This window comes from Numenius arquata, chromosome 4 (genome assembly GCF_964106895.1).
Source record: "Numenius arquata chromosome 4, bNumArq3.hap1.1, whole genome shotgun sequence".
Classification (NCBI taxonomy): domain Eukaryota; kingdom Metazoa; phylum Chordata; class Aves; order Charadriiformes; family Scolopacidae; genus Numenius; species Numenius arquata.
Window position 1 is genome coordinate 21,688,639 of NC_133579.1, and position 16,618 is coordinate 21,705,256.

General features: G+C 41.2%; 1 protein-coding gene across 4 annotated transcripts in view; it reads right to left on the bottom strand.

The window, feature by feature from the left end:
- DLGAP1 (DLG associated protein 1) overlaps nucleotides 1-16,618 on the bottom strand; it is a 145,728-nt gene that overhangs the window by 38,137 nt on the left and 90,973 nt on the right. The gene's annotated exons all lie outside the window — the stretch shown is intronic.

Here is a 16,618-nt window from a genome sequence, read left to right on the forward strand (position 1 = left end):
TCATATCATTCCAGTGGCAAAAATCAGAGCTTTATTTTACATAATTTCCACAAGGACAAGAAGCATTGTCACAGCAAAAAAACCAATGTGAGCAAACTTTTCTCTCCCAAACCCACATAGTATTTATTTTCCAATTACAATTTCCTTTAGTCAGAGATTTTGGAATTAGTGCTCCTGGTCTCATCCTGGGATAAACCTCCCTTTTCCCTAAACCTTAGACAGCAAAATAATATTAACATTTCTTATATTTACATAATTGTAAAAAATGAATGATGCGTTTTGTGCCGGCTTAGATAAAAGGTAAACCCAGACGTTTTGTGCTGGATAAGTTAAAAGGTAAACCCAGGCCATCTATTTAATACATAAAAAGAGAAAGCGAACATGCCCAAATGAATTTTGACACTTCAAAGTATTTAGAACTTTTGAATCTCTAGACTACAGAAGTGCTTTCTGAAGATCACAAGGCCAAGACAAAATCTTTGTGAATGCCAGCAAAGTGAATCCTATAAATCCATACAATTTCACATGTACAAAGCAAATCCTCCACATCCTTAAGTGCATGAGATGCAGGGAAGAGTCTAGATCGAATTTTTAACCAAAGTCACATGTTTTGAGTTCTCTTTCTCTCTATCATTTTCTGCCCCAACCTGAAATGTCCTCTCCTTTAATCACTTCTCTAATAAGGTCCATTTATTGCATACAGCTATTCCCCCTACAAACTTGGTGTTTTGTTTGGAATAAAAAATCTCAGTCTGTGAGATCCACTGGCTCGCTGTGAATCAGAAGGTAACCCAAACCGCTAACTGAAGATGCCCCCACAGACATATAGGATGTGAAAGAATGGGGAAAAATCAGATCTGGATCCTCTTGTCCAAACTGGTCAGTTAAAAACAAGTAAATAAATAAACTAATAGAAATAGCTATGAATGTTCTATGAAAATACGGATGCTCAGCAGAGCAACCTGCAACCTGGTTCAACTCAGGCTGTCCAGTTTGGCAATGCTTTGCTTGAAAACCTTTATATGACCGCAATTTCTGTTTACATGGATGTTTGAAGAATGTCTGTCTTAATACCAGCACCTTTATCTGCCTGGTTAACATTGCTGAGAACATGTGGTTATTCATTATTTGTTATTCTCATCAAATTACAGAGTCTGAGCAATTTCACTGTCAAATGCCAATCACTCAGCACAAAAATAAAATAATTAAAATGTACAGATGATGAATAATCCACAAGCCAGGGTCTTCTTTACGTAAATTCTCTGTTAACAATTGATAAACAAATATGTCTGTAATAATGAGGACTGTTTGCAAACAACTTGGGAACTGAGGAAAATTAAAAATTCAAGATTAAAATCAGTTCCAGTGAGTAAATCAGTCAGCCCTTGTTACCAACAATATTAATATAATTTGCTTTTTATCACAGGGGATCTAAGAGGATACACATACAATGTGTGGCTGTAGGTCACAGCAGCATCATCCGTGGCTGCACTGCACCCAGCTGAGAGTACGGTTTGAGGCTTGTTGGACATTTTCCAGGAGAGCTATTACTCGGGAGTAATTATGCATTTTGGAAGTGGTTTAAACTGAATCACTACACCCCCACTTTTTATTTGGGATTAAGGGTATCCAGACAAAGAGTTATTCTGGAATAACCATGGTACTTTTGGAGAATTTCCAGAGTTAGGGAGACTTTGCTGCAGAGAGGAGTGCAGCACACTGAGCCAGCAGTCTCCTCCCGTGACCTTTGTTTTCTTCAGAGTCTGTCAAAGTGCTGGCTGCTCTAATTCCCTTCAGCTTTTAAAGACTAAAAGGGGCAATATTCAAGGTTCTTTGGCTGAATGACTTGGGTGAAGAAAACAGCAACAAAGTATGTGTATGAACTCGCCTCTAACCAAGATTTCTCAGGGCACAGATTTCCCTACCTGCAGAATGATTAGAAAAATTGTGAACAATTAGATTTTAAAATTTTCAAAGGCAGCTTATTACATCTGAAATATTATTCTTTTGTGTATAAAATTGCTGATTAATCCATGTACACCAGGATTGAAATCTACTCATAAAATCAAAAAGAACTTTCTTAACAGTTTTCCTGTATTTAGAACTTTGGACTGCGGATGAGTCATATTTTCCTTGTCATCCCATTCAGTTGACTTTTCTATACATGTCTTGAATGTGCTATGTATTAACAGCCAAGTAGGCCACTACAGCAGTTTTCTTTGAGATTGGAGACCTGCTGATTTGACCTGTTTATCAAGAGAAAAGTGTCATCTCAACAGGACAAGATTGTTTCATATTTTTCCTCCCTATTTTCCACTTGTGAGCAATTTCATTTTAACCCCTTAGAGCCAAGTAAAAAGTGACGGGTCTAGAGGATTTTCTTTTTCTTCTTTTCTAATATTTGTACATCATTCAAGAAAAAATACAGAAATATTTTTCTTTATATAAAAGTTGAAATTGTGAAGTTGGGAAAGCATACCCTTAATGTTCTTTTTAGATGTCCGTGTGGAACCTCTTTGTGTTGATTTTTAGGTACAGGAAATGGAATTTAGCCTCTTAAAAGAGAAAATAAATGTCTATATTTATGAACAACTCTATAAGTGCAAAACCTGTCATGATAGAAATGAGAAGACAATAATTTCTAACCTTGCCATGCTCACACAACAGAATGGACTCAAGGTCCATTGAGCTCGTTAGAGTCCTTCAGGATGGAAGGTATTATTCACTGTAATTTAAGTTAGTATTACAGTCAAAGAGCTTGTGGTTTTCAAAGTGTCCTAAACTGCTCTGAAATATTGCAGAGATTTGTTCTCCTCACTTCCACTGGTACAAGTCAAAATTCCTAGATCATTGTATTAGCCTCACTAAGGAGAACCGAGCCAACAGTACTTCGCCCTCCCCCATAAATTAGATATTGTCAAAAGAAAAAATGGATTTAAAAGGCTACTTTTCACATTCTTCAGACTGCTGCATGCCACTTGGTTGAGAACTGAGCTTCCCGTGAGCTTCCACAGCCTGCCATGTGTGAAATCCATTCTACGTGACAATTTTAACATCAGTTGCATCATTAACACATGTTCCTGCACAATGTTTTTTTGCACTTTGCCAGATGAGGCAGAGGCTTGGTGAGTTGTTTCTGTGCACATGTAATTTTCTAATCAAAACAATATGGGCATTATTATTCTTGGAAATGCATTCGGAAAATCTTATTCTATATTGTATAATATGCGTTAGAGTGACAGGTAGGCGAGGTGCTGGAAGTGTATGTGGAGTAAGAAACAGAACATCATAAGTACAATAAATACCTGTGTGCATGTGCTTGTCTGAACACACAAATATAGTCACCCGTGCATACATATAAAAAACGATGTTAATCTTGAACTCTGCCTTTAAATTTTGCTTTCCTTCTCATCTTGTACAATTCAACAAATTTCAAGGCACACTTTTCTCCTGAGCTTTGATTTTTATCTTTGGTTTCTTACAGAATGCTCCTTTTGGGTAGCATTCTCAGCTTCCTCAGCATATGACACTGGGAGGGATTATTTGCTCTATCCAGAGCTTCCATGCAATACATATTAAGTCCCAAAGCATCTTTTAACAGTAACCATTCTTACTTAAACCACAAAACACCCCAAAACTAATGAAAACACATAGAACTTGCAGTAAAAAAAGGCTAAAACCTCAAAAGTGAAATGGTATAGGAGGAGACCAGAAGAACTTGAAGGGTTTGGCCAGTGCTATGGGGCCTTCTCGATGAGGGTGAAGCTGCCCAGGTGATCCTTTCCTAGAAGTAAATTAGTTTATTTGACACCACAGATTGGAGTTGAGAGGCCGGTGTCCCCAGCATTAACTAGTTTGGATCCAAATACAACTTAGTGCCCCACCAGTTTTTCACTTCACAGAACAGCATATGAAGAGATACTCAGAAACTGTTTTTCTGGAAAGAGTTTTCTTCAGCTTTAAGGTAAGTGTACATGCATGCACATATATTTGTATAAAGGTGTTACTGGGACATGCAGGGAATTATAGTTAATAGCACCAGATGTCCTACGGCTTTGTGTCAAAGACAAAAAACCTGCAGCTCAGTTGCTCACACAACCTGCTTGCTATGGGCTAAAAAAAATTCTGCTTATGAACAAAATAATACACATTATTTCACTGCTCATTCTAGCACCAACCCTATAATTACTGCATTCTCAACTATCTTCCACATTCCCCTTGAGCTGTGAATTACAAGCTTTCAGCATATTGGATACTAGTACTGTGGCATGATTAGATTACCATTTCTACAGGTTGCCAAAGCAGAAGAATAGCTCATCTAAGTATGAATAGATTCATTTACTTGAAGAGAATTTTCTTTACCTTTCATCTGTGTCTAATACAGGGTAAAAAGAACAGAAATTCTTTGCAGGTTAGCTTCTCTTAGAAAATAAAATCAAACCCCTAGTTTTTATACCCCAGCATTTGAAGGCATGCTGATTTGGGGGTTTTGTCTGGCTGCTCAGAAGAGGGCTGTTGTTTGCAGAATGCAGAAACAGACCTGTTTTCTGTTGCAGACTGAATACATTAGTCACTAAGGAGGCTAGAGCATAATGAAAAGCCATTTTGTGTTCATTTTACTGCACAGCCTTGGATAAGAGAGAAACACACATATCCATGTCATGTTTGATGTGCTATTGAATAGAATATAAAGATTATAAATATTTTATTAGCCATTTATGGGTTAAAAAGATATTTGCACAGAGTAAATATTTTCCTTTGGAATTCACAAAAACATAAGAGGTTTGAATTTGAAGTAAGAACCAGCATTTGAGGACATGTGTTATTTGCAGACTATTTGTAGTGTGAAAACTCAACTGTATATGTTCAGAGATACTCAGATCACCAGTCTGCCAGTAACACCCATTGCAGTGCTACCAAGCAGCCACAACCCCAGCCTAGTGGGCAGCACCTATCAGATTCACCTCTTTCTCGTGCCACCAGAACTGCAGGCAAAACGGGCAGGTGAGTCCACCCTTACTGTCCATTCAAGTATATCAGCAATGGATCACATGCAACACACTCAGCTTTTTTAATGTGGAAGCTGATCTCCCACACGTGGTGATGCCAGTTGGGAGCAGCATCGGTGGCTCACCGGCTCCACTTGCCCACTGTTGATGGAAAGCTAGTTTTGCTCAAATGCATTCACATCCTTGTCCTGTGCAATGGCATAAACTGGACAGCCCCACAAATTGCCTTCCCACCCATTCGCCTCTTACAAAAGGTTTTTGGTGGATGTGAAAGCTGACCCATGCAGAATGCCGGAGAAGTCTGTGAAAGCTCATAGGTCCTTCCATCAGCGAGCAGCCTTTGTGGCCCATTCCTTATGTTTGTAAACAAAATTCCCATCACACATTTGTGGCCTGCTCAGCACTCTTATTGCCTGTGTTTTAACTCTCCAGTTTATGATTTTATTATTTTAATATGGTTTCCAGACCATCTGCAAACCACCTACAGGGCCTGGCGGTTCACAGAGTTTGGGAAACATTGCCTTACGATACTCCTCTGTAGTTATTACATTAAAAGCTTGTTAAAAAGGCAAATCTAAACAACTTTGGAGATGTTCAAGAAGAACCACAGATTTCTTCTTGACACGCATCATTATGTAGTAAAAGAACATTCGGTGAAACACGAGGATATTTATTATTCAACAGATTAGACTCCGTTACAGCTTAAACTAGTCTGGAAAGAAAAAAGGACAGCATTATTTAATTAATGATGGTTTGCAAATTGCATCCAGAGAGAGAATAGCTGCCTTTTCAGTTTTTGTCAGCCCACATGTGGTCACGTGAGCACCGCTCACAGAAATACTACTCCCTTCTCCCTCCCTCACACACGGACACACACACCATTCTCCTGACTTTGTCCTGCCCATTCCTGAATGGTTTTCCATTCAAACAAGCATCTAGGCAAACAAAAACATGCTGCCTGTAGGAAAAAGAAGTCCTTTACCTCGGCGTTCCCACATCTCTCTCTCCGTAGGACAAACACTCACTGTGTTTTCTGCCGTGGCCCCTCTCCAAACTTTCCACCCTTTCCTCAGCCCTGCTTCATGTCGCAGCCTTTTGGATGCTCTTCCTGAGTCTATGGCTTCCTGCAACCTGGTGTGATTATGGCCAAATTCCTCCTTCCTTATGGACTCTCAGGACACCATATTTCTGCCACATAGCTCAATGCATCATGCCATCACTGGCCTCTTGTGCATGTGCTGTTTTGCTTTCTATAACAACAGAGTTAATGTCACACTCGTTATCCGGAAAGATAAAGCCCTTGTGTAAGTGCCTACTCACTTCATAGCATGTGCACAAAATGCCTGAAGTTTTCCAACATGCTGTTTATGTCCTGTTGCAGTACTGTCTTTCTGAAAATCCCAGTTATAGCCTGACTCCTGTATGCTGCATAATTTCAACCTGGCTAATTTCAGTTCCTTGCTTAGAAAGGAAATCTGAAACAAATACAAAGGACAATACACTTAGAAAATATTTCCAGAAGACAAAAACAAGGAAAAAATCTGGATGAACCTGTATAAATGGCTATAAATGCATAGAGAATACAGGTGATCCGGGCAAGTAACTTATCCCACCCTCCTTACGACAGGTATATTTGGAGAAGATGAACTGCCCTTTGGCAGTGTCTGCCTCTTCTCTGTAAAACAGCAGGCCCAGATGACTAATTTTGGTTGGCCAACTAGGCGTGAGAAATCCCAACACTAAACAAATTTCACAAAGTTGCCCCAATTTTTATTTGGTCCCTCTGCTCCATTTTTGTCAAGCTCTGAGATGAAAATCTGGAGACAAAGCGATACTATTCTAGCTGCAGAGTTTATCTGTCTCAGATGCAGTGCTTGTAAATGTGCAGAGGGGCTCCGCTTTGCTGTTTGTGTAGTGCTGCGCAATGGAAATCAGCAATTTGTAGACAGCTCTTCCAAAGATCAGCGAGAACAAACGCTCCTTTCTTTCCTCTCTGATTTCCTCCGAGTTAACGACAGACATTGACCTTATGGAATCACTGTAGTACATTGTGAATTACGTATGAAATGTAATTTCCCTGTCCACTGTGGACAGGTTTGACTGTGCTGTTTGCAGTACCCATCATCAGAGGGCTTGCAGTACTCTCAGAGACACTGCTAAAGAAACCCAACTCGCCAAAAATAAACTGTTCATTTTCAATTAAAAAAAGAATATTTTTCATTTCTTAAAATCCTCCCAGCAAACAGGTTGTCGTAGCTGCTGTCCCACCACTTAACACAGTTTGAGACCTTTTTAAAACATGTTTTATATTCTCCCAAGGGTTCAACATGTGCTTAAAGGTAAAGTGTTAAGTAAATTAGAATAGAATAGAATAGAATAGAATAATTTCAGTTGGAAGGGACCTACAATGATCATCTAGTCTAACTGTCTGACCAATTCAGGGCTGAACAAAAATTAAAGCATGGCACTAAGGGCATTGACCAAATGCCTCTTAAACACTGACAGGGATGGGGCTTCAACCACCTCCCTAAGAAGCCTGTTCCAAATAGCAAAAACAAGGGAGATTCAAAAGTATGGACAGATGCCTCACTGGCAAGACTGGAGTCAAGAAATTGATTATTATAGTCTATCTATTCTTTTTTCCACCCAGCAAAACTGCAGTAAAGATCTCACAGATTGCATCAAATGAGTGATCTCAGATAACAGGTCCCATATAGAGAAAACCTAACTTTCATGTGTAACCTGGCCTGTGCTGCTTCCCTGCTCAGCAAGTTTCTTGTGCTGTCCAATTCAATTGTCAGATGCCTTCTGTGAGGTTAATCCATGTGACTAGTCTTGGGGACTAAGGTGGAACTTGGGCTATCTTAACATGGTTCTAGAAGTTTTGCAGCCCACTAGCAAATCAGTGGGAAAACATATTTTTAAAATTCTAATCGGAACATTTCTCCATAGTTGGGTTATTAAGAAGTTGGAACGTGAGCGTATTTTTATGGTATTATTCAATTTTCCTTCCTTTTGTGACATTCAGTTTTAAAGCTTCTAATCGGTGTTTTTCCCTCATCCCATTTTTATTCTCATCCTAGAAACAAAATGCCAACATAACAATGAAAAATAAATGGAAACACTTATTAATATATAAAATCCATAGAAGAGTACTGAATTACTGAAGTTATTACAAGGAAATTTCAATTAAGTGTTTTTTCTCTCTCCTCTTGAGAAAACCCCATTAACAATGCACAGTGTGTACATTACATTAACAATGTATGGATGGGAACAGCACCCAGCCTCACTGCTGTTTTTCTGAGACTCAGAGATTTTTTTTTTTGGGGGGGTACAAACTACACTCACACTTGAGCTACTAAGATAAGTAGAGGCAGAAAATGTAAGCAAGCTGCCAACTGCATGAGGAAATCGGAAAGATACTCAAGTACAGCAAGGAGATTTGTGTCAACAGTTCATTCTGCTGATGCAAGGGTTGTCCTGTAAGCTGCACCCAAAAGCAAGCGGAGTTGGCTTGGAACGTTTACTTCTAAAAATGAATTATAAAATGGGTTATTTTAAATGCATCAAATCTTGATTTCATTATGGGCATATATAATTTGCACTCGTGGAAACTGTAGGAGTCGTCTTCTCTTCAGCTCTCAAGTAATTAAAAGTGAAACTGTTCAACTATTTGCATGCAATGAATTTGTTGTTCCCTCACTTATGTTGCTGTGTCCTGTTATACATTACACACCCAAGGATTATATATTTTATACACATAATTGCTTTTGATCCTGTGGTGGAAATAAATTTTATAAGCCAGCCAAACTTCTCCTAACCACGTATCCATCTGCTGTCTCCCTGAAGCTTGCTGACAGTTAATTCCCTTCACATCCCCTGTAGCTGCACAGTTCCAAGTGCCCTTGCGAGGTTACAGCCTGCTCCCACCCCGCATGACTAAATCAAAGCATTCCAAAAAACCAAAGGGACAGTCAAGTCTCTGGAATTTCAAAGCAAACATTTTTCTGTATGACTGGTGCTTCAACTCCTGCCAAGTCGTTTCTCCTGGTAATCATGTGTTTTGGTTAGCACACCAGCCCAGCTCCTGACTTCCATTTCACTGACAGAGCAGAGGCTTTGATTCTGGTCTGACATACACCTGGATAAATCCACCAAGGTCAACAGAACTGCACAGGTATGAATTGCAAAGAAATAGATCCGGATCTGGTTTTGTGTACGTGGATAACGTGTAGTAAGAACATACCATGATCTTTGCTGTAAAAGTGCTCAGCCTGTTCGGGAGCGCACATCCGTAGGGACTAGCAGCCACACCGACCCGATCTGCCATGTGCAGGTGCTCTGCTGGGAATGGGAGGTCACGGTGGCAAGAGAGCAGGCAGCTCCAGACAGGTAACACACCTATCTTAACTGAAGACAACTCAAATATAGATTTTTCAATCAAACAGGCAGCCTGCCCAAAGAGTGCTAGAGCTCTAGGAGAAGGACAACCCCATATAACATCACTTAATCAACATTTAATTTACAAACAGCAAAGTCTCTGAAAAGTGTTGCCCTGTACGTAGGGTGATCTAATATGGGACTGTGCTGCACTGTAAGGCAGAGCTGCTAGCTTGTGCCACTCCGCCAAGTCACAGCCATGCTGGAAGGAGCAGGTGGTCAGAGCCGAAGCCACAAGGCTTAAACAGTAAAGTTTTCCCAGCTGTGCCTAAGGGTGACCTGGGTGGAAGCTGTTAGCAACAAAGAAGAGTAAATGGACTGACCATAGTCAGTCTCAGATGCTTCTGAAACAGTTGTGCACTCTCCTAGGCCACCTCCCGGATGGCACTGCCTGTGATGGGCATGGGATGGAGACGCATCATCATGCAGTTCTCCTTCCAGGTATGATAATACGGTCTCCTTCTGTGGACAATTGCCAGCACCTAGAGGGAGCTAGCAAGAGCTGGTAGCTCTTGATGAGCCTGCTCTGGGTGGATTCCGAAGGCAATGGCTCTCTGGCACCTCCCTTGCGTTTTGAGGAGAAGGAGCCATCTGCCACTCCCCTGGCTCAGCCCAGATTAACAGCAGTTTTTTATTCTCTGCTGCTGCCGCCCCAAACTGAGCCTTTCAGTTAAGAGTCCCTTTTTGTTAATGGATGTAAATCTAGAAAGCTTCCATAAGAATCAATGCAAGCTTTTCATCTAAATATGAAGTCTGTGCGTGAAGAAGAAAAGGAAGAAAGGAAGGAAGGCAAGCAAGCAGGTCCAGACCCAACACCAGGCTCCACTCACCACAAAACCTAAAGACAGGTATAATTCCCCCAGCTTTACTCATATGAGAAAGAGAAGCTCACTCTCTCACACACTGCTCCCTCACACTCTTTATTTCTCTTTTCCTAATGTTCTCAGAGACTTCTGTCTTTACTAATCATCCTTGCTCTAAGTTTCTTTAAACTGTAAATGTCCCAGGCTCTGGGGGAACCCCTTTTCAGAGGGATTCCTGGGGATATCATTCCTATCTGACGAAACAGAGAGTAGCTATGTTGCCAAAGGACTAACTAAAGATATGGCTCTTTCTTTGTAGCAGAAATCCCCTTTTACTAGCAACTATTTTTAAAGAACCCTATGACACAATACACATGCTTGTACATTCATGCTCCTGTATTTTATTTTCTGTCAAATAAGATGCTGAATTGCTGAATATTGTGATCTGTGTGTGTGCCTCATTGGCAATTTGGACGTTAGCCTGTGCACTTGCTAACCTCGACCTTAGAGAACCCAAATGCGTAGGCACCATTTGAATTAATTTCCCCAAGATCATTTCATTTTTTCAACCTCTCTGCGTGTACATGCAGCTCTTAGTCACACACACAAGCCCTATGCATAAAAACACACAAACAGACCTGCAATACATGTAAAGAGGGGATTGCTTTATCCCTTTAGGTTTCCAGGGTCTTCTCTGTTCCATAATCTTATTTGCTTTAAAGAATAACTCTCAAAATACTTTTCAGGAACTTGGTTCATCTGATATTACCTATGCTTCTAATATTTCAAGGAAGACCTTGAATGACATTTAGCTAACGGGCAGTGGGTAGCTACAGACATAATTATTTCTGCGGTAAAGACCTTGAGCTGAATGTGCATATGGTTTACATTTGCTTTTTAAGAGAAATCCCTAATGAAGCACATAACCGACCCCATGAGGCATAACCGTCCGCAAAAATGGTGGAGATTAAGTCTTCCCATTAATAATTAAATTAAATTTCTCTTTCTACCACAGTGATGAGCATTAGGCAATTACCTTTTGTCTTTGGAGGTATTTGTTCAGATAGATAAGTTTGTAAATAAATCCCTACTTTCACCGGTCTGATATATTAAAAATAAAAAGAGAAAAATAACAAGGTACCTCCCGTTCCAGAAGACGCCAAGGACTACTGCAAATATAATGGATTCTGCTCCAACCACCATCTGCATTTTGTCCACAATCTTTGAGAGATATATATATCTCAATAAGCAATATCCACTATTTATTACTCATTTCAAAATTAGTAAGAGAGTATTTCTGAAGAAATACATAAACTCTGAGTCAATGCAAGGAGTTGTCAAGGTCACTGCCGTCAAATAGATGAAGTGCTCAGGACCGATTCTGTGCTTGATGAGTGTGATTTGTGTCTCAGCCAGGGCATACGTCGCACCAATAACACAAACTTTCCGACAACCACCTGCACAGCTCAGTGTTGTGACCTCACACACCAGGGACCCAGACAGAAGAGGCAGAGCTCAAGCACAGGTATTTTTGGGATGTTCTTCCTACTGCCACCACAGGGGACACAATGGATGAGACTTGGTGGCTGCTGCTGGCCAGCTGTCCTCATCAAACAGAGCTATCAACTGCTGGTGCTGCCTCTTCCTTCAAGGGCAGCTCCCCAGCAAGTCTTGCTTCCCAGGACTCAAGGCAAGCCGAGGCTTGCCAGCTTCCATGCAGATGCTTGGAGCACACACAATTTGGACTCTCGCCTTGTCTCAACACCTTCCCTCCACCTCCATGCCAAAAGCCAACTATCAAAACTTGAAGTTTAAAGGTGTGCTGTTTCCTTTTTTTTTTGCCACAAGCTTGCAGACACCAGTAACGTGTTTGAGGTGCTGCCACTTTTTCCTTTCTTTTTGCTTGCTCTTAAAAACACATTTTTGCGGTAAGGAAGAATGAGGATGGCTCTCTGTTTTGGAATGTAGAAGGCTGTGATTGTGCCAGTGAAACTATTTTAAGAAGAATCTGGGGATAAAGTGTTTATAACCAATAATGAATGTAGCCACCCCTTTTCCTAGTCACAAAGCTTGTAAAAAGGTTTTTGACATTTCTTGTTATGCGACATCATTCTATAACACCTCTTATGGAGCCAGGTGAGGTTTTAACACTTGTTTATAAACAGCTAACTTCAACTATATCTTGGCATATTCAGTGTTTATGGTGTGTGGCCGAGCAATTTTCATCACACCTGACTGCTACTGTTCTCTGTTTGTTAATGGAAACTTTTGTAAAGGGCAGAGAGACTGGCAACTTCAAAATGCCTGTGAAAACAGAGTATCTGAGAAATGAAAAGCACTCTTTGAACTTTCCATGAAAAATACCTGGAAAGAGCGAAGAATACTGTTCAAAGAGACTTTACGTTACTTTTCAGACAAAAAAGTATAGAGGGGAGTTGGAGTTAAAAGTCCCTATCACCAGGTCAGAACTAAATAGTACTTATTCCTAAACCGAACATTATGCAAGGTGGAATTCAGCAGCAAAGTTAAATATAAAATAAATCTGACAAGATTATAGAAGGGCACTGTAACCCTGTCCCTGCAGTGACCCATGTAATAGCTCTATGCTGGTGCTTGTGATGACATGTCAGCAATCCCACGTTAAATGTACTTTAAAGGCACATCAGGTTCTCCTCTTTGTGCTTCCCAGAGTTTCCTCCACTCCTTTATGAACAAATTTCAGTGCCTTCTGCCCTCTTCCTCTTACCCCCATGTTATCTGCAAACAGCATTTTGCTGTCTCTCCTGACCTTCCTCCTCAGCTGATCACTGCAGTGAGGAAAGTATTTCGAGATACCAGCTCATTTTTTTTCCTCCTGTGTTTTTAGCAGAAATTCCTTCACAGCAGCTTGTTCAGAATAGCTGCCGTGTGCAAGCACTTTTGCAGCCACATTTGTTTTACCGCTGGCGAACAGCTAACACCATCTTCATGAGACACAGAGGTAAAAGAGGCAGAGCGAGCCCTGGAGCAGCAGCAGCAGGAGCAGGGATGACTAAGGGCGCAAGGAGTAGGTCTATGTACCAGGTAAATACTGCCTGGGGCAAGGAGAATCAAATTTTCGTGATGAACTGGAGGATGGATAGATATGGGGGGGATAACTAATATCATATTTTACACTTGTGAGGTTATGTGTTAGACAGCATTTAATATAGGACCTTGTCATGTGATTTCAATTAGCTCTTGCAGAAAATTTGCCCTAAAATTGTAAGTTTGGGAGAGCTTAAAACACTATAGTTGCTCCACAGGTGGTGTGTGTAGGCAGGGGGAGCTCACCTGAATGAATAAACTGCAAACTTCTTACTTTGAGGCCGCAATTACAACCTCCACGTTTGAAGGCTGGCAATGCCTTGTTGCCTTACCCTTTTTAAGTGTCTTTGGGTCCCTCTCTCCAGGTCCCCAGTCCCACCAGCTCACCAGGGCCAGGTGGAGCAAGCAGCACCCACACGCTCTCATGCTTTGGGGCTGCCAGGCTGGCCAGCAAGGATGCAAACCCTGAGTTGCGCTTTCCTACCCCGCCACTGACTTTTCACAAAGTCCAGCAGGACATAAACACTCCTGAGAGCTTTTCCTCACTTAAATTTGGTTGAAATAGATCAACGGGTTAAGAAATTATTCAAAGGGGCATGGGTTATTGGCCTCTGCTTGCGTGTCAGGCAGTGGGAGAATACAGGTCTATGGCAGAACCAGGATAAAATCAGCTTTTCTTTTAAAAAAAAAAAAAAAAAAAAAGAAGAATTTCACTGAATTTCACTGAATTTTTTAGAGTTGGAAGGGACCATAAAGATCATCTAGTCCAACTCCCCTGCCGAAGCAGGATTGCCCAGAGCATGTCAGAGCATGTTACTCAGGACTGCATCCGGGCGGGTCTTGAAAATCTCCAGAGTAGGGGACTCCACAACCCCCCTGGGCAGCCTGTTCCATGGCTCTGTCACCCTCCCCGTAAAGAAGTTTTTCCTCATATTTGAATGGAACTTCCTATGTTCCAGCTTGTGCCCGTTGCCTCTCGTCCTCTCACTGGCAACCACTGAAAAAAGTCTGGCTCCCTCCTCCTTCAACCCACCCTTTAGATACTTATAAGCATTAATAAGGTCTCCCCTCAGCCTTCTCTTCTCCAGGCTAAAGAGTCCCAGCTCTCTCAGCCTTTCTTCATAAGGGAGATGCTCCAATCCTTGAATCATCCTCGTTGCCCTTCGCTGGACTCTTTCCAGTAGTTCCCTATCCCTCTTGAACTGGGGAGCCCAGAACTGGATGCAGTATTCCAGTTGTGGCCTCACCAGTGCAGAGTAGAGGGGGAGAATGACTTCCCTCGACCTACTAGCCACACTCTTCCCTATGCAGCCCAGGATTCCATTGGCCTTCCTGGCCACAAGAGCACACTGCTTGCTCATTGTCATTTTTCTGTCTACCAGGACCCCCAGATCTTTCTCTTCAGAACTTGACTCCAGCAGGTCCACGCCTAACCTGTGCCTGACATTCTTCTTCCCCAGGTGCAGGACCCTACACTTTTCCCTGTTGAACCTCATGAGGTTCTTCCTTGCCCAGCTCTCCAGCCTGTCCAGGTCTCGCTGGATGGCAGCACGGCCCTCCGGGGTGTCAGCCACCCCTCCCAGTTTGGTATCATCAGCAAACTTGCTGAGGATATACTCGGTCCCCTCGTCCAGGTCACTGATGAATATGTTGAACAGGACTGGACCAAGTATTGACCCCTCGGGGACACCACTGGTTGCAGGCCTCCAGCTTGAACCTGCTCCATTAATCATTACCCTTTGGGTCCTGTCACACAGCCAGTTCTCAATCCACCTCACTGTCCCCTCATCCAGCCCACACTTCCTTAGTTTCCCAATGAGGATGCTATGGGAGACTGCGTCAAAAGCCTTGCTGAAGTCAAGGTAGATGACATCTGCTGCCCTCCCCTCATCCAACCAACCAGTTATAGCACCGTAAGAAAACAGGAAGAACTTTATTCAAAGTAGTCAATTCATAATTTTGCTGTGAGATGACACTGGGAAGCTTGGAACATATGTAGCACTCTGTCATTAACGCTGCTTGTGACAAATGCTGGACACAGGCAGCTCTGGAAGTACCTGCTCCTATTGAACTGTCATGTCTGAACTCCTGAGCTGGCTTTGCTCCTGTATTGTCAGAAACTCCTCGATTCAAGCAGTAAGTTTTGTAATGGCAGTCAGGACACACACCTTTTCGTTTGCGAGAGAATGAGGATACATTCCTGCTTTTAGTGTAAAACTCAGCGTTAGGAGCTACTGTGAGGAACTACATCTGTCACCAGAGGTTTACATTTTAATGAACGTTAGCAAATATCACTGTCTGCTGCCATTTGTGTCTTGCAGTGAAACGTAGCTGATTATACATGTTGGATGTAGGAGCTTTATTAAAATCCATCAGTTCATACTATATGTAAATAAAAAAAAAGTATATTTCACTGGCATGTAGAGCTAGTTTCTCTGTGAATGTATTTTAATTTACACGAAATTTTTTCAACATGTTTTTCTTTTCCTTGTTGAAAAATAACACAGTTATTCCTTGTGCCTCTTATACTATTGCCTTTCACCATGTGCTAACATACATGATCGGAAAATGGTCATGGCCTTGTAGAAAGCACTAACAGAAATTACACAAGTTACCAAGTAGTTCCAGTAAGTATTGCCAAATCTTGACATTTTATTAGAAGGTATTTTGTTAAAATACCTTTCTCAAAGCTCTGGTCCTTGAATTAGGTTAATATTTGTCAAATCAATCAATTGCACCCGAGCTGTTTGAAAATCAGAATATAAGCAGAAAGAAATCCTTTTTTTACATCTCATTATTTTTAGGTACTCATCATATTTCTGGATTTGGAGTTGATGGTGGATACAAATGGCAATGAATGGTTTGGGATATTTCAGACCAGGGAAAATCTCATAACTGATGAACACAAGTTATGCGTGTCCTTTCAGAAGTTATGCGACTTCTAGAAGTCATGTGTGGGGTTCCCAGATTTTCTGGGAGCCTCTTATGGGCAGGGAGAATAGAACTTACACAATTCCTCCTTTTTTTTTTTCCCTTAATGTTTTAAAATCTGAACCTTTCAAACCACACCTCTGCTCTAAGCCAGCAAAGTCAACCAGAACAACTTACAGGGAAAAAATTAAAATCTTATATTTCATTTTACTAATTCAAATGAGAAAAGATGTGGCAGTTCATGATCTCGCACTATGGTACTACTTGGAGTTTTGTATTGAGTATCACAGAAATAAAACAAATAAAAGTAAGGTTAAATGAGAAATGAACAGCCTCATAGTCCCAAACAATTTGCCAAATATTTTTTCA